The sequence below is a fragment of the Podarcis raffonei genome, chromosome 10, assembly GCF_027172205.1.
Source record: "Podarcis raffonei isolate rPodRaf1 chromosome 10, rPodRaf1.pri, whole genome shotgun sequence".
NCBI classification, from domain to species: domain Eukaryota; kingdom Metazoa; phylum Chordata; class Lepidosauria; order Squamata; family Lacertidae; genus Podarcis; species Podarcis raffonei.
In genome coordinates this window covers 28,806,819-28,832,956 of record NC_070611.1, presented here as the reverse complement: position 1 = coordinate 28,832,956, position 26,138 = coordinate 28,806,819, and the positions used below count along the sequence as shown (strand labels likewise).

At 42.0% G+C, this 26,138-nt stretch overlaps 1 protein-coding gene across 1 annotated transcript in view; it reads right to left on the bottom strand.

Moving 5' to 3' along the window:
- ATP23 (ATP23 metallopeptidase and ATP synthase assembly factor homolog) overlaps positions 1 to 19,523 on the bottom strand; it is a 158,717-nt gene extending 139,194 nt beyond the window's left edge. Inside the window, exon 1 of the mRNA XM_053407562.1 lies at positions 19,520 to 19,523. The gene's annotated coding sequence lies outside the window, so the exon portion shown is untranslated. The remainder of the gene's footprint in view (positions 1 to 19,519) is intronic.
- Between the last annotated feature and the right edge of the window lie 6,615 nt (positions 19,524 to 26,138).

The window sequence follows — 26,138 nt, the reverse complement described above, 5'->3', positions numbered from 1 at the left end:
AGGAGAAGGGTACGACGGAGGACGAGATGGTTGGACAGTGTTCTCGAAGCTACCAGCATGAGTTTGACCAAACTGCGGGAGGCAGTGGAAGACAGGAGTGCCTGGCATGCTCTGGTCCATGGGGTCAAGAAGAGTCGGACACGACTAAACGGCTAAACAACAACAACAACAACAGGGCTTTTCTGACATGCTCCCCTCTGCCCCTTTTCCTATTTTTATTTAACATTGCGTCCAGCCGTAAAAAGAATTATACGCACCTTGCTGGCCATTTGGTAATGCTTTGGCTGGTTCTAAAGAAAGTATTATCTTTGAAAGGATAACAAAAGATATTTCCGTTCGTGAAAGTATTGAATCGCGTCTTGTTTGTTTTATTCTGTACAAGCAAATACTTTTCGTAATCATCTTTGGAAAAAATTATTCTGCAGCTCTAATAAAAACAATAATGTTCTTATAACGATTTTGATTTCTTTTTCCAATGAACCGACACAGCTACAAACATTTGTAACTAGATCAGCCAGTCAGTCAGATTTTAATTGTTCGTACCTAATGTAATGTAGCTAATATAATGCACAAAAGCAAACATGGCATTCCAAGAGTAAGTTAAATGAATAGGTTTTCAGAAACTGAAGTTTTAAAAATTCACACTCCAGATGCCATGCCAGTGACCACTTGGATCTCATCTTGGAGGAGCGGGGCATTTCTTGAAGCCCTGCCACCACACCCATAACATGGTAGATACGAACCATACGCCACTGCAGGATCTCAGGCAGTCAATGGAGGCAGCAATGCCCCCTTCCACTGGACACCCAGTGAGGACTTTGCAGTCATACCCAACTGCATAGCCACCTCTCTGATACCATCATAAAGTGTGTGCGGTGCTAAGTTTGAAGCACTGGTGGCCTCCTGCCTCAAAGGATGGATCTCACAGTGCCCATCTTCTACCTGACCATGCCGCTGCCTCCAACCCTGCTGAGAGGGTTGAGGGCTTGGGGCAGCCCTTCATCATCCCCATCCCTATCCAGCCCCACAGACAAGTACTGGCTCTCGCAGGGCAAGGAGAGTGTTGTGTCAGGGTGGCAGAAAAACACATCAGGAAACAGCAGCCCTCTCAGGCACACCTGTCCTTTATTGCTACATAACAAAAATGGAAAAAAGAAACTCACTCCGGAGCTCTGCCGCATGCAAACTACAGGAGCTCAATAATAATAATAATAATAATAATAATAATAATAGTAATAATAGTAATAATAATAATTTATTATTTATACCCCGCCCATCTGGCTGAGTTTCCCCAGCCACTCTGGGCGGCTCCCAATCAAGTATTAAAAACAATACAGCGTTAAATATTAAAAACTTCCCTGAACAAGAGGCCCCAAAAGCATTGCACTGAAACACAGCATACATAACAGAGAGATTAAGATCACACTCATCAGCCCTATCCACAATGGTAGTTCCTATTGCTGTCTCTACCCTCATCACCCCTGCCATTCTTTGACTGCCACCACCCGTTTTGCTGGCTTAAGTTGTCAATCATGTAACCAAGCTGAAAGGAGTTTTTGATAGGTGCACGTTTTCCCTTGCCCTCTCTCACACCTGCCACACCCCTGGGACCTCCCCTTTTGGGGCACTTGCACCAGCTTGCTGGCTTGGCCAGGTGGAGGTTCTGCCAACATATCTTGGGGGGAGTTACCTTACCACATAGGCTGGCTGAGCGCCAGATCTGAGAAATCAAGGGTCTCTCAGCTCAGTGAATCTTGAGTTTGGATTGCACTGTAAGGTAAGGCTGCAGCCCAAAATCTTTTTACCTGTGATTGAGCACCTCTCCATGGGAGTTACTTCAGAATAGACATATCAGACTGTGATGTAATTTGCTGAAGTTCCATCTATAATATATAATATTTGTCTGTGTGTGGCATCAGTGAGCATTAGACTGTATAATGAATCAATGCATTACTTTTTTAAAAAAGTAAGCTTTCGAATTACAATAACAAACAAACCAACAATGTTCTGGTTCTTTAATTGCTTTTGATGGGGAAGCACCATTGCTTAGCGCTTGAGGAATCATTTTGCATTAAGGTAAAAACCGCTTCTTGGAAACACAGTATGGCTGAACCCTGTAGAAATCAGTCTGGAAAATCATCATGGTGTTTTACAGGGAAAGTAAAATTAACAACGAGAAACAGCAAGCTCACATTTAGAGTTCTGCACTCTTGCTAGCACTTTCCAAGGAGAGACTGGGGATTCTCTAGTGACGGCGGTATGTGGCTCAGAATTTCATGAGCCAAGAGGTGGGTTGGACTAGATCGGGTGTTAGGAACTTTTGGCCCTCCAGAAATTGTTGAACTACAACTCTCATCAGTCCCAGAAAGCATGGTCAATGGCTAGCAGTAATGGGAGCTGTATTTCCACAACATCTGGAGAGCCGAAGGTTCCCCTCCATGTCTACAATCCTGTTTCATTATTCTTAAATGTAGTGCAGTGCCCGATATGTGTATGTCCATTCCCCCCCCCCTTTGTGCTCTTGTAGAGCAAAGGAGCCTGTGCACATCTAGTACTTTCAGAAATCTAGTTACAGTGCTGGCGAGTTGCACTAAATCTTGCCTCCTCCTTCCCTCCCCAATGCTTGTGTGCTGCTTTTACTGATTTCTTGGCAGAGAAAACTGTGCAGAACCCGTGACAGTTAGACTGGGGAGTTAGATCAAACATGAAGCACCTGTTTGTACATATGGAGATATATAGATTTCAAAAGACGTCTGTTTCTCTTTTCCTGTGCTCCATAGCTGAGAAACAAAACAAAGAAAAACAAAAGAAATGAGAACAGGTCCAGAAGAAACCTTTGCTACAATTCAGTACCAGAGGGGGCAAATTAACTTTGTCATCTCAGGTTAAGCTTGTCTTTCAGTGTATTTATAAACAGTGCACATTGCAGGAAAATGATGAGAGTAAACAATAAAAAATAAAATCCTATAGTAACTACTGTACATAGTTTGCCCTTGTATATTTATTTATAAGCATTTATAAACTGCTAAATATGCTTAAATATCTTCAAGTGGGTTGCAATATGAAAATAAACAGTATCATTAAAACAAAAATGCAACTCCAAACCAGATCAAAGGCCCCATGAAACTCCATAAAAACAAACAAAACAGGAATTCATGGGATTCAGAAATAATATTTCACTTACCAGGTGGTTTAGCACAGGACCCCAGGCAGCACTTCCTTTCTAACCTCACCCAACACAAGAGTCATAATTCGCCTGATGCTGCCCAGATGTTTAGGACTCTAAATTCCCATCACCCTTGAGCATTCAGCCTGCTGGCTGATGGGAGTTGTAGGCCAAAACATCAGGAGAGCTGCAGGATAGTGGAGGATGTGAAGTAAAATTGCTGGGTGCCCTCTGAAAAGCCACAAGTCAGGGTAGAATTTGGGATGTGAGAGGCCTATCTTGTCTAGTGTAAATCAATGTCAGTCAAGATGAAAAGATGTACTGGTGACTGTAGCATTTGTTATAGGGTTTCTTGTCCAATAAGAGATTGCAAGTGTGGCCCCACACTGTTGTGAAGGGACAGGAGAAACAGCCATGACATTCAGTGGTCACAGAATGAACAGAACTAATCTGAGCTTTTAACCCAGTGCCCAGCCCTATTAGACGTCGTATCTTTTGAAATCATAAATCAATGTGAATTGCTCTGCAGGTTGCAAGGTTTTGTTTTACATGCTTTTAGGATGCCACATTTGGAGCTAGATTTGACTTGTGACATTTCCCTACTGAAGCCAATGGTGTGTGAAAAACGGTGGAGGGGAAAGCCATTAAAGGTCACCAGAACATTCATTTATGCAAAGGGCAAGCTCCTATTTACTGTTCCCTCCTGCAAGTTCAGTTCAGCAGCTTAATTCATTGCTCATTCATGTTCTTCTTAATCAATATCTATCACAAGATATTTGGATCATAATGTATGCAAGCATTTTTATTTTCAAAATTCTCAGATAAATAACTGGTGTTGTTGTTTTTAAAAAAGCATCTGGTTGGCTACTGTGAAAATAGGATGTTAGAAGACCCCCTATTCCCTCCCACAGAGATACAGTTCTCAGAGTGTTTTACCAATCAATGGCTCTTCCCATGGAACTCTGGGAATTGTATCTCTAGTAGGGGAATTAGGGTGGCGCTGTGGGTTAAACCACAGAGCCTAAGACTTGCCGATCAGAAGGTCAGCAGTTCGAATCCCCGTGACGGGGTGAGCTCCCGTTGCTCGGTCCCTGCTCCTGCCAAGCTAGCAATTCGAAAGCACGTCAAAGTGCAAGTAGATAAATAGGTACCGCTCTGGCAGGAAGGTAAACAGCGTTTCCATGCACTGCTCTGGTTTGCCAGAAGTGGCTTAGTCATGCTGGCCACATAACCCGGAAGCTGTACGCCGGCTCCCTCGGCCAATAAAGCGAGATGAGCACCGCAACCCCAGAGTCGGCCACGACTGGACCAAATGGTCAGGGGTCCCTTTACCTTTAACAACTTGCAGCACCCTTAACAAATCACAGCTCCTAGGATTCTTTGGGGCAGGGGGAAGCCACGACTGTTTAAAGTGGTATCATAGTTCTTTAAATGTCTGGGATGAAGCTGGCTTAAGCATCACTGCATGAGTGGAAGTCCTTATGCAAATAAGACTTTGTTGATAACTCCAAAATGTACATTTTTTTATGCAGCTGAGAAAGGACTTCTTCACCATTAGACTCCACAAATGTGCACATTAAAAATCGTTCACCGAGCTTTGCCTGCCCATCCCACACAGACACACATTTTAAGAAGTGCTAAGTGAACTTGACATCTAGGTGAACTTGCATGAGCCATTAGCCCTAAACATCAGCTATTCATTTGCAACATGAGGATACTATTCACCAACTTCAGAGAGTTACTGTAAAGACTCCTGCGAAAAAGTAGTATGTATGACATGGTTGGAAAACACACCCACAAAAGCACTCTGGTATAAAAGCTTTGCATTAATAGTAGGCAGACAACAGAGCAAGCATGCTATTAAACTTATTAATGTCTTATAAAAAGACATTTAACCATTAACCTTAATGGGGCCTGATTGACTGAGGATATAATCCCTTCTAATTAAAGTCCTCCTACTTGAAGTATATAGCACAAGGCAGCCGTTCCCCAGCCCACCCCTGCCTTCCTCCAATTATCACAAAACACTTTACAGGAATATTCAACATCGAGGGCAGTGACTTGTAGGGACTGAGTGAGCAAAACTATTCAAAGGATGACTAAAAGAGAAGAAGCAGGAAATTATAATGACAAAGATATATTAATCTAGAGGAGGCTGTGGAAAGCAGTAGTAGTACGGAAGGGAATATTAATTGGCTGAAGGTTCAATAGTAGGAGGCAGGCAGGATAATTAAAAGAGGTGAGGAAAAAGCATCGAAAAGTGGCAAAATGTTGGGTGATGATAATTAGAAAATAATGATAAAATTGAGTGAAAATTATTTTTAAAAAATCTTAAAATGTTTGAATAATTGAAGTGGTATTCCCTCACTGGTAAATTTGCAACCTGAAGTCTCCTCAGACCATTTTAACTGACTTGTTTACTTCCAGGAAAGATGAGGAGCAAGTGAAGACCACCTCAGGGCCTGCTCCAACTTGACTGTTCCTTTTCTAGCCACAGGGCCTTCAACCACTAGCAGTCCTGTGGAAAGGATTGTGGTTGCTGCAATTTTCATATGGTTACCGCGGCTTTATTAATATCTCTTTATGTTGTTTGAAAGTCTTGCAAGGATGCACATCCTGAAAGGCAGGATACATAACTGTGAAAGTGAGGGGCGGGTATTAATCCCAGCATGACCTGAAAGCAATTGTAGGGTGGGTGTGGGTGTTTGTCGTTTTTGCCATTCGGAGCAAGGAAGATCAAATATAGCAATTCAAAATCTGCCGTGGTCCAAAATCTTTTTTTCTAAAATGGCTGGAAAATCCTCCATATCCTGGCATTTCCTTTGAGGAGTCAATCATTTTGTTGACTATACAACATTCAAGGAACATTCTGAATGCACGCAATGAAAGCGAATAGGCATAACAGAATATCCTTGATGTGATGTGTCAGGTTTGCAGGTGGTTGCTCGCGAGTAAACAGCCAGGACTCTGACCTGTCTTTTACAGGTTTTATTAAGTGCAAACTAGGGGTGCAGGTGGAGCTGTGGGTTAAACCACAGAGCCTAGGACTTGCCAATCAGAAGGTCGGCGGTTTGAATCCCCATGACGGGGTGAACTCCCATTGCTCGCTCCCTGCTCCTGCCAACCTAGCAGTTCGAAAGCACGTCAAAGTGCTAGTAGATAAATAGGTACCACTCCGGCGGGAAGGTAAAGAGCATTTCCGTGCGCTGCTCTGGTTCGCCAGAAGCGGCTTAGTCATGCTGGCCGCATGACCCGGAAACTGTACGCCGGCTCCCTCGGCCAATAAAGCGAGATGAACACTGCAACCCCAGAGTCGGCCACGACTGGACCTAATGGTCAGGGGTCCCTTTACCTTTTTATGTATAGTTCAGAGATCCAAAATTCATGTCTGTCTCAGTCACTTGCAGATTCCGGGAGTGGTCCCTTCCAGTTTTCCACCCAACATAAATACTTGGCCACCCCAAATCTCCGCCTCCCCTCCTTACGTTTGACCCCTTGCGAAAACTGGGCGACGGAAGCGGCATGTCCGTTTCCTCACCAGCCTGGCTAAGCAAGGTGCTTGGGCTCACAGTGATGTCTGTGAGCCTTTGCCTCACCTCGCCCCTCCTTTCCCCCTCTGCTTCGCTGGAGGCGTGACTCTCTCCACTGCCTGACAAAGTGCTACTTCTCAGCGAGGTCGGAGGCTCCCTGTATTTTTCTGCCCCCCTTCCCCCTTTTGATGGCAGTCCCCTGACATGATGCATAGAAGCTTTTCTGACTGCTTTAGAACTAAGTGACTTTTTACACAGTGGGGCTTCTTTCCACCTCCCTGCCCCTACATCATATGCACAATTGCATCTCCTTTGTTGTGCTGAAGTCTGGGAGGGAAGACGTGTGCTGGTTCGCCCAGTTAATTCTCCCTCTTCTCTACTTGAGGTTCTGCCTCTCCTTTCTGGCAATTTCTATCTTTCTGGATATGTATGTATCAGGATGCCTTAAGTCACACTGACTTTGCAAGTTTTTGCAGAGGCATGGTTGACATAGGAATCACTATCAGCTTGACTGCCAGGATCTACACATCGTGAGTTGCCATTGGTGAGTATTGGTATGTCCAGGGGAAGACATACTGGGCTCCAAAATCACAAGAGGCCCAGTAGAGGGCTTTGGTGACTTTGCAGATCACAGCAACCACAAACATCGCTTCCATGAGAGTGCTGCCAACTTCAGCTCAGACCCAACACTCCAAGCCAGGGATAAAGGAAAAAATTGATTTGGTTTGCATTTAAAGGTGAATCTAGCACATTTACGCTTTGCGAAACAATCTGAGAAGTGAAATACAGCTATCCTTTGAAATTCACACTCATCCCAATGTGATCTGTTTGTTAATAATATACCAGTGCTAAAACAGGTTGACCAAAGTGGATCTCGCTGGTAAGGATTTCTGTCTCCAGTGTAGCACCTTGAAGACAGGAGTCTAGAACATAACTCAAGGTTGGACTTTAAAATTTAAAAGGTAAGTTGGTACTTTCATTCTAATTATTCCATGATTCTTATCCCTGCTGTGTACAGTCTTGTGAACAAACACCTAACCTAACACTTTCTTAACATCTACATTAATATGTTAAAAAGTGCTCCCCACAATCAATGAGCGTTTCCGATGTTGTCACTTTGGTCCTTGGTTACGGTTTTCTTATTTTACATCAACAATATTTCCCCTATAGTCTAAAGTTTAGTGTAATATCTAAGCAATTTTTGAATCATTATTTTATTTCACTCCCTCCAGGCAATATGCTATTTTTTTCCTTTGAATTAACGCTTTCAAGATGCCTGCTCATGTTCACTGACAGACCCTTATAAGACCCTTATATGCAGTCAGATATCTTCATCTCCCATCTGATAAAATGTATTATTACACAGGAAAGTATGCAAAAGCCATGAAGTAATTCTCAGCTGGTTTGCAGGGTATGATTCATTCTCCCAAACTGCCACTTTCTTCAGGTGGGATAGGATCCTCATAAGGCGATAGCGGAGCTTTCCAAACTTTTCATGTTGGTGACATACTTTTTAGATGTGCATCATTTCGTGACATGGTAATTCAGTTTTACTAGCAAACCAGAGGTTAAACTAACCCCTCTCCAGCCCCGGGAGGAGCACAGGGAGCACTCATGTGACACACCTACACACTGTAGCCAATGTGTCAAGACACACAGTTTGGAAAGCTCTGGGCTACAGTATATAGAGATATTTCCTCTGCTCCTCTACAACTGGGTTTTGTATAGATATTTTTATGTCCAAGTGCTTCTCTTCAACTCAGGAAGTTATTCTGAATGGCTTGAAAGTACAGTTGTACCTCAGGTTACATACGCTTCAGGTTACATACACTTCAGGTTACAGACTCCGCTAACCCAGAAATAGTACCTCGGGTTAAGAACTTTGCTTTAGGATCAGAACAGAAATTGTGCAGCAGTGGCAGGCCCCATTAGCTAAAGTGGTGCTTCAAGTTAAGAACAGTTTTAGGTTAAGAACGGACCTCTGGAACGAATTAAGTTCTTAACCCGAGGTACCACTGTACAGTCCACACCTCCCTTTGTCTTGGATGTGATGCACTAAGATTTGCCGTTGTGTGCAGAAATAGAAAGTGAAATGCAGTGGACTTTGGATTACAAGAGGGAAATAAAGAATTCAGACAGAACTACAATGGACTAGCCCGCTGACTAAACTAATTCAGAGGCTGTTAAAAAATTAATGAAGGATCAACATTGGGAATGTCTTATTTGGACTATTGATTAATTAAAAAATGCAGTATGAGATTAGATCAGCACCCCCCCAAAAAAACTTCAGAGCATGGGAAGTGACCCAAAAGATATATAATTTTGCAGTGAATATTTGGCTTATTTGATTGTATTGTAATTTGGAATGCTTTAATGTGGTTTTTATTGGATTGTTAAAATGGGAAATTTATTAAATATTTTTAAGGGGGGGGGAGAGAAAATGCAGTCCTATACATTTCTACCCTGAAGTAATCTCCTAGAAAAATGTGCATAGGATTGCCACCTGAATGTCTGGGAATGAGGCCATTAATGAGCTGCATTTAATAACCTGGTTTGTGGGCTGTTGACACAGTACCGGTAATTATTTTTTGTCATCACTGTATGAGAATTGAGTACCGGTCATTTTTCCCCCCCCAGTGCACAAACTAGTGCAAACCCATTCACAACAACTTGTTCTTGGGTGTGCTCATGTGAGTGTCTATACCAGCATAACAAACATATCAGAGACCCACAGATATTCTAATGTTTTTCTCCCCAAACTAAGATTGATGTTGTAGTTCATTTATTGGTAATTTTGTATTTTCCCTAAAGAGGAAGACAAATTGGACTTGCTGTGCAATATATTAACCACAGTAGGCTTTATAGAAAGAAGAGAAAAAAGACGTATTAAAATAACTTTCCAAGAGTTCAATTCCATTTTATTGTTAGATAAATTACATTTCACAATTCTGCAGTGGTTTTATGCAATCATTCTGCATGCAAGAAAATGATTTGGCATCCAATAAGTGAAGATTAATTTGTTCCTCTAGTAGATACTGACTGATTAAAAATTGTTTTCTTGATCGCTTGGAAAGTCGATCTGGGCATCAGATATCCATTGTGTACGTCATTTTAATTAATTCATCTTGTAAAGCATAGGCACAACAAACCAAAAAAGAAGCTGTAGTCTAAAGAGCCTCCTATAGAATTAGATGGAATCACCATATGGAAGGAAAGTAGAGAAATTATTGAGGGAAGTAACTCCTTTCTCAACTAGAGAGCAGCTGAGCTGAACTTATTATTGCCTGAAGATGAGTTTTTAAATCAGGCTAACGAACAGTGGCATGAGTTGAATTTTTTGGTAATGGAAACAGTTAGGGTCAGAGGTGCCAGCTTGCAAAGGTGATGGGGGTTGACATCACGTGTGTGGTGTCCTGACATTCAGACACCATGCGTGTGAAGAGTTTGGATTTGATATCCCACTTTATCACTACCCGAAGGAGTCTCAAAGCGGCTAACATTCTCCTTTCCCTTCCTCCCCCACAACAAATACTCTGTGAGGTGAGTGGGGCTGAGAGACTTCAGAGAAGTGTGACTAGCCCAAGGTCACCCAGCAGCTGCATGTGGAGGAGCGGGGAAGCGAACCCGGTTCCCCAGATTACGAGTCTACCGCTCTTAACCACTACACCACACTGGCTCCTCCCTCCCTAAGCTAAGCAGAAGCTTCCCAGGCTTTGGGAAAGAGATACTAGGCCTCTGCCATGATGCTGGAGCCCTCGTCCCTCCTTCTCCAAGCCGGATGGGCTTTGGGAAGGTGGCAGGAAGGCTCTTGGACATGAGAGCATTGCACTTCCCTTCCTAAGCTGGGCAGAAGTTTCCTGGGCTTTGGGAGGGAGGCGCTAGGCTTTAATACTCTAATTTACTGGGAACATTTAGGAAACGAGCCTAGTCCCTTTAATCCATTAGCCGCACACCACTGCTGAGGAACATATAAAATTATGAAAAGTCTGCCATGTAGCCCTAGGGTTGTAGGTTGTCCATGCTGGGCTTTCAGCAGTATTGTCCAAAGACAAGAAATTGTATGACTTGGTACTCTGATTCCTTGCCCATTTTATACACACTAACAGCAGGCATGATACAACTGGAGATAGCTATCAACACATACTGTATTACTTCTTGCCTTGGTGAAAGCCCATGGTGATTAAAGACTTTGATTTGCAGTGATAGATATAGATAGATTAGATAGATAGATGATAGATAGATGATAGATAGATAGATTAGATAGATAGATGATAGATAGATGATAGATAGATAGATAGATAGATGATAGATAGATAGATAGATAGATAGATAGATAGATAGATAGATGATAGATAGATAGATAGATGATAGATAGATAGATAGATAGATATAGATAGATAGATAGATAGATAGATAGATAGATAGATAGATAGATAGATGGTAGATATAGAGATGATAGATGATAGATTGATAGATAGATGATAGATAGATTAGATAGATGATAGATGATAGATGATAGATGATAGATAGATAGATAGATAGATAGATAGATGATAGATAGATGATATAGATGATAGATAGATGATAGAGATAGAGATGATAGATAGATAGATAGATAGATAGATAGATAGATAGATGATCGATAGATAGATGATAGATGATAGATAGATAGATGATGATAGATGATAGATAGATAGATAGATAGATGATAGATAGATAGATATCCATGAAGGTAGTAGTTGTAGTGTTAGGCTACAATGAGATAATGTGTGATATGAAATATCACCCACAGAGAGACTTTGGGAAGATTCTTCTGCTCCAGCATATCATCTTAAGTACAATAATAGACTATAACTTGCATGTCACCAGTTTTGGATTCAAAGATCTTTTGAAAGCCTGCCCGACCATATAACACTTCCCCAATATTACTTTCAGCCTGCCTGCTTGAGAGCACACTGTAATTTTTTTCCTATAACCATATCATTGTTTCTGGCATAGCGTGTTATTACATTTGAAATTACACTATCCAAGGAATTCAAACAAGTCTAATGAAGCTTCAGGTCTCAGAAAGGCTTCTTTCTAATTAAAACTCTCTTTTCATCCATGAGAAATATTATGAGGGGGAAAAAACTGCAGAAACTTTAAATATTTGCACTACGCAGGAAGAGGATCAGCAAAATTTATACCTCTTTTCATTCTAAATTGTCTTTTTCAGATATGTCCTTAGCTACAGTTAATGCCATGTTTGTAAAGAGGTGGAAGATTAATTTTTAAGCGGCTCATTTAACAAAACAGATATCAGATGTCTAAGGTGTTCCAGCAACTTGTGTATGAGCATGGAAACATTCAAGCATTTACTGAAAAGTGGGCAGAGAAATATATTTTTTGCATATTTATTTTAAAAACATTTTCACATTATCCTTCTGTATAAATATTCTAATGACAACCATAGCTGTAATGATATCTATGGCTATAATGATCAGATTCAGGGTGGTGTAGTGGTTAGATTATCGGACTAGGACCAGGGAGACCCAGGTTCAAATCTCTGCTCAGCTATGAAGCTCACTAGCAGGAGCGCTGACAGGCCCCAGGTTATGGGTGTGCCCAGTACGTGCACATGACATCATGCACCCTGCGACCTCAGTGGCACCAAAAGTCAGGTTCCAAGGTCTTGCAAGGCCTCGGGCAGCATCTCAAAGGTCTCGCAAGGCCTTGGGCGTGACTTCTGGTGATTCACAAGGCACCAGAAGTTGCTTTGGGGGCCCTACAGTGTGGGTGCTGAGCACCCACAACAAAATTTTTGTGGGTGCTTGGGCCCCCCAGAACCCCCTATAGTTGGCACCCCTGCTCACTAGGGTCTCCTTGGACCAGTCACTGCAAACCTACCTCACAGGGTTGTTGTGACTATAAAAAGGGGAGTTATATACACAGCTTTGAGCTCTTTGGAGGAGAGGCAGGATATAACTATAATTGATAATGATGTAGTATTTGCATTGTGTACATTAGTTTGATAGCATCATAGTTTTAAACTAACAGTGCAGTCCTATGCACATAGACTGCATAGTTCTGTGGGGCTTATTCTGATATAAATCTGTTTAGGATGGCAGTCTAAATTACATGGAATTATTATTATTATTATTATTATTATTATTATTATTATTATTATTATTATTTCAATGTTTATACCACCCTTTATCAAAAGGTCCCAGTGTGGTGTACAACATGAAAAGCATTTTAGAACATCAACAATAAAAATATAATAATGAAATGATAATAAAAATTAGCACCAATGCATGATCTCCGTATATAAGGTGTACTTATATGGAAGTGAAGCTTTTGATTTGTGTGTTGGAAATCGTTTGAGTTTAGATGAACTAGCCTTGCTTATGCAAGGTGACTTGACCCTGTGGTTTCAGACATAAAGTGGATAGGATCAAGAGAATGCTCTATAGTAGATGTGGAACAGGTGGTCCTCCACAACTTCCATTATGCTTGACCCTTGACCATGCTGGCTGGGACTGACTCAGAGAATATCTTGAGAGTCACAGGTTTGCCATTCTTTAGTAAAGAGTAGATTATCTTCCTGTTTCTCCAAAGAGAAAACAAACAAACCACGAGAAAAACAAAAGAAACCAAGTACCATCCCTTAGAAATCCCAAAATAGATGCAAATAAGAATTTAACAATATCCAGCATGTTTTTAAAAAATTCAGGGCCCTCTCAGACCTGCAGCTATCCCTGTTTCCCAGAAAAAATTCTATGTTGAATTATTTGAATCAAATAACGCTTGAGATAATGCCCCATGAATGTAGAGAGCAACTTTTTAATTAGAGATGCTAAAAGATTGAAGATATTTTTAGCACTCTATAGACAATGAACCCACTGAAGAGCATGAAATTTGATATTTATGAAAAGGCACAAATATGATGAAGGAAGTCAGTGCAACACACTGTGTCAGCTACTTCTATAGCACCTTTCAGCTTGGCAGCTGTTTCCCCAGTGAGAGAAACAAAGCCACATTAATTGTACTGTTGGGTTATCAATTACATCAAGGCTTTAGTTTAATGAAAGCAAAATAAATTTGTAGAGGTAAAAATGGTATCAGGAAGCACAATCGGTCAATCAATTAAGCCAAAGCACTAGAACTTAATTAAAATTTTCTTATATGTCATGCTTAACAGATGGTGGGAGATGTTGTGAGAACATTCCAGAAAGCCCTTAGTCAGAACTTGCTAGAACTTGTCATTCTGCTTCTTGGCATAAAGTTTTATACATTGGACTTCTACTGCCCTGATGGTGTTCACTTGCCTCCCGCTGCTAATAAGTGCTGGTAGTCTGATGTGCCTAAGAATATAGAGGATTGGTGACAGCTGTAGATTGGTTTGGCAGCAAAACAGCAAAAGGAAGCCGCCTCAAGTGGTAGATAAGACATTGGGTGGAATCCTAGTCCATTAATGGGTTGATGTGAAGTGGTGCTTCCAGCAGTGGCCAGGGGTGGTCCACCTCAGTTGACCTGTGTATTGATGGTGGCCCAAACCCCAGGCACTACCATAATGAAGCTTCAGAAGGCTGATAATGGACATACACCCAATGCTACACCTGTAATCAATAAAGCTATGGCCAATTTTTAATCCCAGACTGTTGTCTTGTCAAGTTTGATCCATCATACTATTTCCTATTGCCTTCACCCTCCAGGGTTGGGTGGAGGCATTGTGAGTGGGTCAGCAATGCTCTTTCCTCCTCCCAAAGGCCTTTTCAGTATCCTCAGCTTTTGTAGCAGGAGTCAGACATGGCCCTGCCCTCCTAGGCCAGGCAGGAATCGGCTTGCAAGGCAGGGAGCAGGACTCCTAACCAAAGTGCTCAATTCAACTGAATTCAATTCATTTATGAGTGTGAGTCTGAGGATTATGCAGGCCATGCTGAATCTTGATGCATGTTCAGCTAGCCACGTTCAGCTGATCTTTAAAGTTGCTGAGACCTTGGAACTTTTGCTTAGAATCAGAAAATAAATTTGCTTTAGACATCTAAATTAAGGGGTAAATTTCCCTGTGGCTATGGAGTACAGTGGTACCTCAGGTTAAGAACTTAATTCGTTTTGGAGGTCTGTTCTTAACCTGAAACTGTTCTTAACCTGAGGTACCACTTTAGCTAATGGGGCCTCCCGCTACCGCCACATGATTTCTGTTCTCATCCTGAAGTAAAGTTCTTAACCCGAGGTACTAATTATGGGTTAGTGGAGTCTGTAACCTGAAGTGTCTGTAACCCAAGGTACCACTGTATTTAGATGCTGCTGCTGCTGCTAATGCAGGAACTATGCTCCAATTGCAATGGGGTTGTTTCATATCAAGCAAATTAATCACTCTTTTAATCATGGATTAGTTTAGATATGTTGCTGAATCTTCTGGGATTTAGTGTCAATAGGTAACCAACTGCTCCAATTTGCTGGAATTTAATACACTGACATCAACTGTAGGCTTTTTTAATTGCACAAATAATGTAAACAGAAAATCCCTGGATTATACTTTTTTTCTGAAAGAAAGCAATCTGGTATGATAATTCAACGCTCTCCACTAAATTTAAATCAAAATATTTAGACATGAGTTAGGTAGATAAAAGGGTGCAGTTATTTTTCATATCTGAATACTTTTCTTACTGCATAACAATCCATTTCTGTTGTTGTTGCTGCTGCTGCTGTCATTGTCCTTATGAACAACAGCAACAAATAATCACATATAGTTTATTAAAACTATCGATTCAGCAGGAAAATAATATTCTGAGGTATTCTTTGTTCCTTACCCATTACAATTTAGGCAAACTCTGTGTTGCCTACTGAAAATAGTTCTTACAAATCACTGAAGAACAGCCTTCCTCACCCTAGTGTGCTCGAGATACTTTGGGCTACAATTTCCACCTGTCCCAGTCTGCATGACCAATGCTCAGATGATGAAAGTTATAGTTCAGAAACATCTGGAGAGTGCCAGATTAAGAAGGTCATTATAGAAGCATAATCATAGCATGATTGAATGGCACCAGTATACCACAGCCAAGGCCAGTGTAACATATCTGTGAACCTGTGGAGAAAGAGCAGCTGGTGTGTACATCTCCCACTCTTAACCACTTGTTTAATCAGGGTTTAAAACATATGGCCAATGGAGAAGAAGGAGAGGCACATCTCATGTCACACACCCTCCCAACTGCTTGACTGTTGATTAATGGACAGATCCAGGTCAGGTCAGCCTGCTTGTCCTGAGTTGGAGTAGGGCAGCTTCTGGGGAGATCAGAATTTCAAGAGTGCACTCCATCAGGGCAGATGGGTCTGCTTCCCTGTGCAAAGGTGGCACCTGGTTCTTGGGGACAAGACTCTGTTGTAATATACAGTTACTGACTCACTCGTGCATGCATGAAAGGGTTAACCTGAGCTCAAGTTGCCAGAGCTCAAGTTGCCAGAGTGGGTGTGTCTTGGCTGCCCACACTTTCTTTCTTTTCTGTGCTTCCTGGAGCAAGTGAAGGAGGAGCCAAACAATCATGGCTCCTTCCAGGTAAACTGAATCTCTACAAAAGGAAGGTCATTAAAACCTGCATCTTTGCTAGTCCATAAGAAAACCGAGCACTTTTCTTTTTAAGCCATTTGGAAACATTTTTCATCTTCATTTTACTGGCAGTGGGTGGAGACTTGTTTGCTTCAACTTTTGGATACCCTGTGAGTAAGGCAGTGCTAGGGCTGCAGGGCCGGGGATATCCAATGTCACCAAGGGCCACCAACAAATACATTGAGGGCCGCATGTTGGGCTGCCCTGTCCCAGAAGGTTACCCGTGAGGCAATGCGGCTGTCAAGCTGAAAAAGCTGAAAAAGCTTCTCCTCCTGCTGCTCAATTGGTAAAGGATAATTACATTTCCATGTTAATTTTGATGTTTGCCAAAAGCAACTTTTAAAATAGCTATCATCTTGTGCCATTGTACACATTTAGCTGCTTCTCATTTGATTCCACTGCGAAAAAATCCAAACAAGACATTTTGGCAACATGCAAGAGAGACAATTCAAAGGAGTCTGTATAATGCCAGACAGCAGACTGTAAACAAGATGCTTGCAGAGTCATAACAAAACCAGTCTTGAATATCACTTTGCAGCCATGTAATTCTTACGCCTGTCTACCTATGGAAACATATTGTGCACATTCGTAGTCTCAAAAGTTGCTCAGAGATTATCCTGGTAGCCAACAAATACGCAGAATTCAGTCATGAATCATTAGATTTTCTGTGCGTAAGTGGTGTGGAGGACACATTTGCATAACCATTTTTGCTGTTACTCTTGTCATAGGCATAACTCTAAGGATATGTCTAGCCTGGGCATTCAGTGCTGCCTTACTATGCTTCAGTCACTGACTTTTTCCAGGGCATCTACGCAACACTGCCATTCAGTCATAATCACCCTGCATTTTCTCTGGGGTTCTTCCATTTTTTCTCATTCCACAGAGTTTTTTTCCAGCTGAATGGCAAAGCAGCGCCATTGTGCTGGTCCCATGGGGAAGGTTACCGTTGGCTTGGTCAAAGTCCGGTCCTGGGTCACAAGTCTGGAAACAGTTCACAAAGAGCGAGGCGGGGTCCGAAGCAAGAAGCCGGGCAGGGACGGGAACTCTGGAAGGACAGGTCTGGGTCCGGGCAGAAGCAGGTATTCAACAACGTTGCTCCCGCAACCTGGGACTGGGCTGACTGGCCTTTATCTTCTCTGAGGCCGGGGCGGTCCCGGCCCCCAGGAGACCCGCCTCTCCTGGCCTTAAGGCGAGCACTCCTCCTGGGAGAAACCAGTTCCCTCCGCCTCTCTGCCCTGAGCTTCTGCAACTCAGGAGAGGCTGGAGGGTTACTGGACCCAGGGGGAGACTCACCTTCCCCTGACAGGGCAGGGAGAGGCGCACCTGTAGGCACTGTGTCCTCAATCACCTCCGAAGCCAGAGTGGAATCACCTGGTGCCTGCTCCTGAGGATCCAGCACAGGTGCAGGCGCTTCAGATCCAAGGCCCTGCCCCAGCTCAGCCGGCCCTGGAGGCGGGGACTCCTGTGCAGGCTGGGGTTCCTCCGGTTCAGCCTCTGAATCAGATTCCCAGGCCATCACAGCCATATCCACAGGTTTAGATGGCCTTAGCACTACATCTTTTTAAAGTGTATGGGGTGATGTGGTCAGAAATGTATCTGGCAAGCGAACTTACCACAGCTCTGCACACATTCATTGCCAAGCCAGTAGGGCAGAGGTAGCAGACCTGGAACCAGCTGGGTGCACAACTCCCAACATCTCCCAAATCTCATGGTGGCTAGACCTGACAGGGTTTGGAGTCCAGCAACATCTCGACACCATGTTGGCTGCCAATGCAATAAATATTTCCTGTCTCAGGTGGATAGATATTTCAGTGGCTGATCTGTTCACATCCATTTCTCCAATGAAAATTCTCAGGCCATTCCCCCCCCCCCATTTAAAGCGGTGTGCATTTAAAACAACATCACAAACGTGCTTGAATTATTCCTTGGCTCTTTATGTATATTACAGTATTCCTTGAAAAAACCCTTGTAGTACCATCTCGCATCAGTACTAAAAAGAACGGCTGCCTTCTTTAAATGTTGTTGTTTAGGTTTACCAGACTTGCACAGTATTTAAATTACATCTCAGTTATAACCATATCCATACCATCTGGTGTGTGGGCTCGACAGCACAAGCTAATTTGTTATGTGTTGTGCAAATAAACCTTCCTTTGTGCGGTTTGCTTTAACTTGTATGTTTATAAACACCCATCTGAAGCAGAAATTAGATGGACGTTTTCAACATTCTTCAAGAAGTGAAGGATATAGCTCAATCTCTGGAGGCAGACTTGGCAGCAGTCCAGCACACAGGTAGTATTTGAGCGGCAATTTATGCATTTATTTGTCTTTGAAGTCCACCCTTTTCAAGATATGTCAATCATACACCCCAGACCCAACCCCAACCCAAAATCATTATATGATCTTGCTAATGTAATCCTAAACATTACCAGTAAGCCACATTGAGTACAACAGGGCTTGATCCCTGCCAGGTAAGTATTTATAGAATTGCAGCTGTGTTCCAGGTATTTTCTCTGGATATGTTTAATCTCTGTTTTCTGTAACTTTTGAAACAAAGTTTATTTATGCCTTAAAAAAAGAAATAACACCCTGCGCTATTTTGGGCTCATGGCAGGCAGCAAGAGTTTGACAACAGAAAAATTAAAATGTATTAAGCACCCTGGTCCATCTGGTGGTAGGAGAGAAATGAATGAATGAGATATAATTAATGCCACAGAGAAATGTTTACAACTAAAATACCTCCTGCACCGATTCTCTAGCCAATTAAAGCTTGGTTATATAACAGGTCTTCTAGCACTATTTGAGAATAGTTCATTCCTGGGTGGCAACATGTTCAGAGCAAAGAGACAGGTACTGAGATCACCTCTTTAAATGCTTTCCATTTGCCTAGTTCAGTCCAGGTGATCAGTACAAATTCAACAGGCTGAATGCAAGGATGCATACTAAACTTCCCCCTTTCTTTACCAAACCTAATATTAAAACATGACGTTAAGACATGCTGTAATCTATTACTCATGCACAACTGTGGGGATATTAAAAAGAACAGCATTCCTAGATCTGTTTTCCAGCTCACTTTTATAACATGCACAAATGAAAGTACAGGTTGAGCCACGAAAATGTAACGCTACCTATGTGGATAGTGTCATCATATAGTTTAGTCACTAGGTGGCACTGAACTTAGTTGTATCTGGGTGGAGTCAAAAATTCCCTGGCTTCTGTGACTCTGCCCAAGCACTTTGCTTTCCAGTCTACCACAAGTAGGATTTAAATGGCATCCTCTGTAATTTCATAGATATATCAAGCTAAAAATAATTGATATTAACAGATGTCAGCGCACTTTTTAATTACATTCCTGTAATATGGGAGCTATCATTAGGACAACAAAAGTAGATTTTGTGAGTTTTTATGGTTGCCAAGAGACTTAAATCTCAAGAGTGGCTGGGGAAACCCAGCAAGATGGGCAGGGTAATAATAATAATAATAATAATAATACAATAGACTGGAAGAATAACCACAGTCTATGACACAATGCTCTGAGGCCCTAACTGTTCTTGCTGCATTTAAACTTAAAAGCATCTACTTCATGTAGGTACTTATTTTGACATTTGCCAAATGTAATATATCAATGTATAGGTTTAAATTATGATGGATGTCTTGTGAGTTTTTTAGTTAAAATGTGAGCGGATGAGGTTTTTCCTTTCTTCTCACCCCTTTTTTTTCCTTTCTGTTTTTCTTCGCCTCCCCCCCCCTTTTGTTGTTGTTAAAGATGCTATTTAAAGTCAGTTTTAAAAATTTGCATTATTCTGTTTTGTTCAGAGGGCCCCAAGTTCTCATGCAAAGTGCTGGAGCTGTGGAGCAGACCTATAATAATAAAGTTTTATTGGATACAAAAAGCTATTAAACTTTCCCAAAACAGCCTCGAGGCTCTGATCTGGCGTACCGAGGAAAATCATTACAGCCAATTTACTTAGCACTGACAAAGTAGTTAGTACTGCACAGAATGCAGAAGGGAAAAACCAAAATCATCTCATGAAGGACGAAGCAATCTAAATGACAGGTTGGGAGTGGGGAAGCATCTAACATCAGCGCTCTGCTATCTTGTGGAAAAGCTAGGTTTCCTTCAGCAATAGTTTCCTGTGAAAGTGATTCCTGGTATGGGTTTGCCCATTTTTCATACAGAATATTTTACTATTTTAATTCAAAGCATTCATCATTCCTTTAATCAAAGAAAGCCAAAATGACATTTTGCAGAAGTAACTGCGAGACACAGCCTACCATGCAGTGCTTTTATTTAACACCAAATGCCTAATAATGTTGATGCACTATAGCTTCGGTTTTCTGGAAAATTGAATGAACCATGGTAATAACTGAGAGCATTCACCCTCACTTGAAGCTTCCCACTGTGCAGCTCAATTGAAACAAGATGGAGAGGCTGTCACCCACAACTTGACAAAAGTTGCAAGACCTCAGCAGTGCTTGAATTGTTTTCAAACAATGTCAGTGTCAAAGACTGATTATAGGCCGGAACCCCAAGAGTCATTTTAAATATATGGGGTTTTATTTTTATTGCTTGTATAGCAGATTCCCCCTGCCATATCATAATCTGCTTCCAAAAGTCTCCACTTACTTCAAAGCTGTTGGCCATGTGGTGGTTGGGAAGAGTAGGAGCTGCTGTTATGAGAAATACAAGCTCCATGAGAACTGGAGTTGTGTTTGGGTTGCATTAACAGGAGGAGGAAGAGGAGGAAGGGGGAACCAATGTGGGAACCTGACTTCCCTGGGAAGCAGAGAGTCTTAGGTGGAATCTACACACATATAAAACACACAGTGAAACGTTTTGAAAAATACATTGAATTTGGCATAGCTCACTGTTGCCATCTAGTATCACGTTTGTGTATTGCACTGAACACATTTAAAACATTTTATTTGCTGCTGTGTAGCTGAGTTCTTAGTAGAAGCTTGGAGGCTGGGGGCAGCCATATGGGGAAGTGGAACCGGAGGCAGGAATGGCTGAATGTGAACCCCAAAAGGAGGGTGCAGTCTTGTCACTAAGAAGCAGGTGTCATCTTTGCATATAGGAGCAGACCTACCCACCCCATAGGAGTGCCTGTTTGCAATCCCGACATCCCTGCAAGATGAGAGCATCTCAGGTGTGAGTACACCTTGCCTTATCTTTTAAAGCTTGGCTGGCAGGTGTGAAAACTTGTTAGGACATCTTTGTTTCTTCCATTCCGTTCTGAACTTCTTGCTCTGCTCTTGAACTCCTGAACTATAACACCTGAGACTTGTGTCCACTGCTGAGTCTGTGCCACTTCCCTCAATGAAATCCAATTCTTTGTTCGCAAGGTAGTAATTTCAGAATGGCAATGTTCCTGGAAACATCGTAAGGAACAGCCAAGTACAGTGTGAAAAATTGGTTTAGTTGCTTGCCTAGAAAAGAAATCTTGATCCGCAGTAGCTTTCTGACAAAGCATGCTAGCTAAGAGTTATTCACTAGATGGCATGCCACGTTGGCCATAAATTCACTTCTCCTACTTTGCACTCAAGCAATTGCTAGTCTGCTGTTTGACACCGTTACCCTAAACATATTTACACTTTGAGCTGCTCCAGTGCTTTCCAAAGAACTTCCACAAATCAGCCTTTTACTTGTTGACATACAGTGAAAAATCCACTGGAAATGTTACTGTGAGTTTTGGGGGAGAGGGAAGAAAGTAAGTACAGTGGTACCTCAGGTTAAGAACTTAATTCATTCTGGAGGCCCGTTCTTAACCTGAAACTGTTCTTAACCTGAGGTACCACTTTAGCTAATGGGGCCTCCCGCTGCCGCCGCTGTGCCGCCACTGTGCGATTTCTGTTCTCATCCTGAAGCAAAGTTCTTAACCTGAGGTACTATTTCTGGGTTAGAGGAGTCTGTAACCTGAAGCGTCTGTAACCCAAGGAACCACCGTATTGGAACCAAGCCTTCACCTTCTGATGCAATCCTATTTTGAGCTAAAGTATAATCACTCTACTAGGCAATCAGGGTTCATAGCAATTATTTTTAAACCTATCTTTTTATCATTTGATGGAGTCTTTTGTTCCAATGGAAATGCCTAGTTTGTAGAGCTAGGATTCTGTTGATTATCATCATTTAATTAACTGAAGTAAGCTTTTTAATACATTAAGACAAAATCTGTTTTGCATCTATTTATCCTTGCATTCATGGTCAGAGGCATTTGCCTTTACCAAGGCAAGATTTGGGGGATGAAATCTGCACGGTGACATTATACCATCAATTCCAATGCTATTTCCAAGATTAGAACCTTGCTTTTCCCTGTTTATATAACCAGAGCTCTGGTTCCCTATCAGTGCCAGGGATTTAGGAAGCTGAAAAGCTTGCTCTGAATTGAGGATTATTTCTACACACTGAGGCAAATTTATCCTTGTGGTAAGTCAGATTCCTTCAGTGATGTTACCATAGGAATAGTATTGTCTCAAAGCATTTATTTCAATGTGTTCTTCTGGCTTAGGTTATCTGCAGTATTTGAGTAACAGCTCCCCCCACCCCCTCAGCATGACTTATGAAATCCCAGAGTCTTTACTCCTAGGAATCTAAGCCATGGGTGGGGGCTAACACTTGCTCTAATGTACTTAGTAGAGGCAGCTAATGCCTTTTACACGGCATGTGAATTTGGTCAAAGCAAAATCTTTAATAGAAAAATTAACTTTGTTACGGGAGCAGAGGAATGCCACAACTTGAACCAGTGTTAAATCCTTTCTCCTAATGTTTGTATGTGATGTCAATCATCATCATCATCATCATCACAACAATAAACAAAAACTAAGATACTCATTCAATAATACGTTTTAAAGGAGCAAGGCCTACTCACCCCACGAAATAATAATAATGTTTATTTGTACCACGCCAATCTGACTGGGTTGCCCCAGCCACTCTGGGGAGCTTCCAACATATATAAAAACATAACAAAACATTTAACATTACTGGTCATTGACTGAAATAAATAAATACACTAAACATTTAAAAAATCCCTGTACAAGGCTGCCTTCAGATGTCTTCTAAAGGTTGTAAGGTATCTTGGGTTAAGAACTTAATTCATTCTGGAGGTCCATTCTTAACCTGAAACTGTTCTTAACCTGAGGTACCACTTTAGCTAATCGGGCTCCCACTGCCGCCAATCCACCAGTGCACGATTTCTGTTCTCATCCTGAAGCAAAGTTCTTAACCCGAGGTACTATTTCTGGGTTAATGGAGTCTGTAACCTGAAGCATCTGTAACCCGAGGTACCACTGTACACATCTCTTTGACGTCTGATGGGAGGGCATTCCACAGGGTGGGTGCCACTACTGAAAAGGCCCTCTGCCTGGTTCCCTGTAACTTTGCTTCTCACAGTGAGAGAACTGCCAGAAGGCCCTTGGAGCTGGATCTCAGTGTTTGGGCTAAACTATGACAAAGGATGAACATGACAAAAGCCAATGACATAGCTAAAAACCATAAGCATGGATAAATAAGTATGTTTTTGCCTGGTACCTAAAAACAGAGAATGGGCACCAGGCATGCTTCCCTAGGGACAGCATCCCACCACTGAAAGGCAACCTCAGAAATGGCACACAGTGTCCAGACTGGTTCATGTGAGGAGATGCAGTCCTCGAGATCATGGGCTTCTGAGCTGCATAAGGCTTTATAAGTCAAAACCAGCACCTTGGCTTGAGCCGAAAAACTGATTGGTGGCCAGTATAGTCAAGACTGGGTAGGTGTTACATGTTCAGACTGTCTTGCCCCAGTCATGAATCTGGCTGCTGACTTCTGTACCAGCTGCAGTTTCTGAACTGCCCTCAAAGGCAGCCCCATGTATAATGTGTTGCAGTAATCTGGCCTAAAGGTTACCGGAGGATAGACAACAGAAGTTAGGCTATCCCTAAATAAGTACATCTACCACATTATACTTGTGTTTGTGTTAATAGTACAGGTTGCATTCCCTTAAGCAATTAATTAAATCTGCATAAATTCACATAAGCATTAAAGAAAGAAGCATTGCTTCTTTGTTTCTAAATGAGGCGCACACATTCTTGCTTGCACTATGAAAGAGGTGTCTCCATTTTCTCTTCACACAGAACGGAGTGCCTCCTTTAAGGAACGGAATTTGCAGTTTTCAAATCGAGGCACCAAATTAATTGGCAGCACCTTTAAATTCAATCCTGTGTTTTGGTCAATTAATCAGGTTAACCAACCGATCAAAGAAGCCTTACCAATGAGAACTGTCTGTCTGTCCATATACGTGTGACAGACAAAGCACAACAATTAAATGAACAGATCTGTCCTCTATTGAAATGGATAACTGATAAGATGTAGAGGAAAAGAGTGGTCACCAGAAGGTGGGCAGGAATATGCTACATTATGGTTTTCCAAGTGTGAGAGGTGAGCCTTCATCACCCTGAGCCTCACAGTAAACATCTGACAATTCAATCCTATGTTTAGTCCCAAATCAGTCCCATTGAGTTCACTGGGATTTATTCCCAGGCAAGTGCAACTGGGATTGCAGCCTTCATTGCGATATGTGTCCTTCCCCATTGCAAGTTGTGTTTAGAGGCTTAATTCCTTGGCTTCAGCCATTTTCAGTAGAAGAAAATAAAGAAGAATAATTTCTTCCTTCTTGAAGATGGGGCTGCTTTTCAGCAGGTGTTGCCACTAATTGCTAGAGATAATGAGCTGCTGTCTATGGCAGAATGCTTCCAATTAATTGACAAGGACCAAGTCCATGATAAGGGGACTCTTTCCAGGAACTTTCTATTTGCAAACCTACCCCCAAAAGCTAATAGATCCTTTCTTCCAACTATGATGAGTCGATTTCTGTTGCAGGGGAATAAAAAATGGCATAGAGGATCCTGTCAACAGTGAAGAAGGAATCTAGGCTGTTAGACCAATAAAACAATATACTCATACCTTCCTATGAAGGCACCAAAATCAACAAATACATCAGAGTTCCCACCCACCCATTGCTTGGGCAGAGGAAAAGATTGCTGCAAGGCTTAGCAGCTGCAGTCGTGATGATCTCTTTATAAATTACCTTAATACATTTGTAGCCACGGTCTCAAAATGCAGAACCACGTTTAGTGTCTAGAGGTGATTTTCCATTTTTTCCTATTTGGTTCTGGCTTGAGCCCCCACCCAAGAAAACCTGGATAACCAAATTGGGTATCTGTGTAGTTAACCTGCCCCCCACCTGAATACAAAAATCAGAGTTTTTTATTCTTTTCCAAATTAACAAACAGTGGTAGCAATTACAAAATAGCACGACAGATGAAAAACCGCAATGATATCCCCAAGTTCAAAACTTCCCACTTCCTCCCAAGACTGATATGTTCTAATGAGAGTCTGTATCCTTTTGCCTTACTCGTGATTAATCCAATGACGCCGTCTGTTAGTTAGCGTTCCTTGCTTGCTCTGCCAACATAGAAAACATTGAGAGTATTATGGGGCACCCCAGAAGATGGCAGCAAATAGGCTCCTGTAATTCTATTTGGGCTCTGCAGCTGCAGTCAGTAGAAAAATCAGACCTCCTGATCTAATAAGACAAGAAGACCAGGTCTTGCAAAACCAGAAATTGTCCATGCTCCATGCACTCCAGGGTAAGGATCCAACTGCTGGGGTAGCTGAAAGCCTCCTTTCATAGTAGTGAGTTCATCTAGGAAATGTGAACACATCTATTTGCGATTTCATCCAATAGGAATTCCTGCAAAGCTGAGCAAATCCATATTTCAAGTAGATCAGCATTTAGACCTTGTAGGAAAATCTAACTCCAACCAGTCAGAACGCAGGTGGGGTGCCACCACTGTGGCACCCTCCTGAGGGACAGCA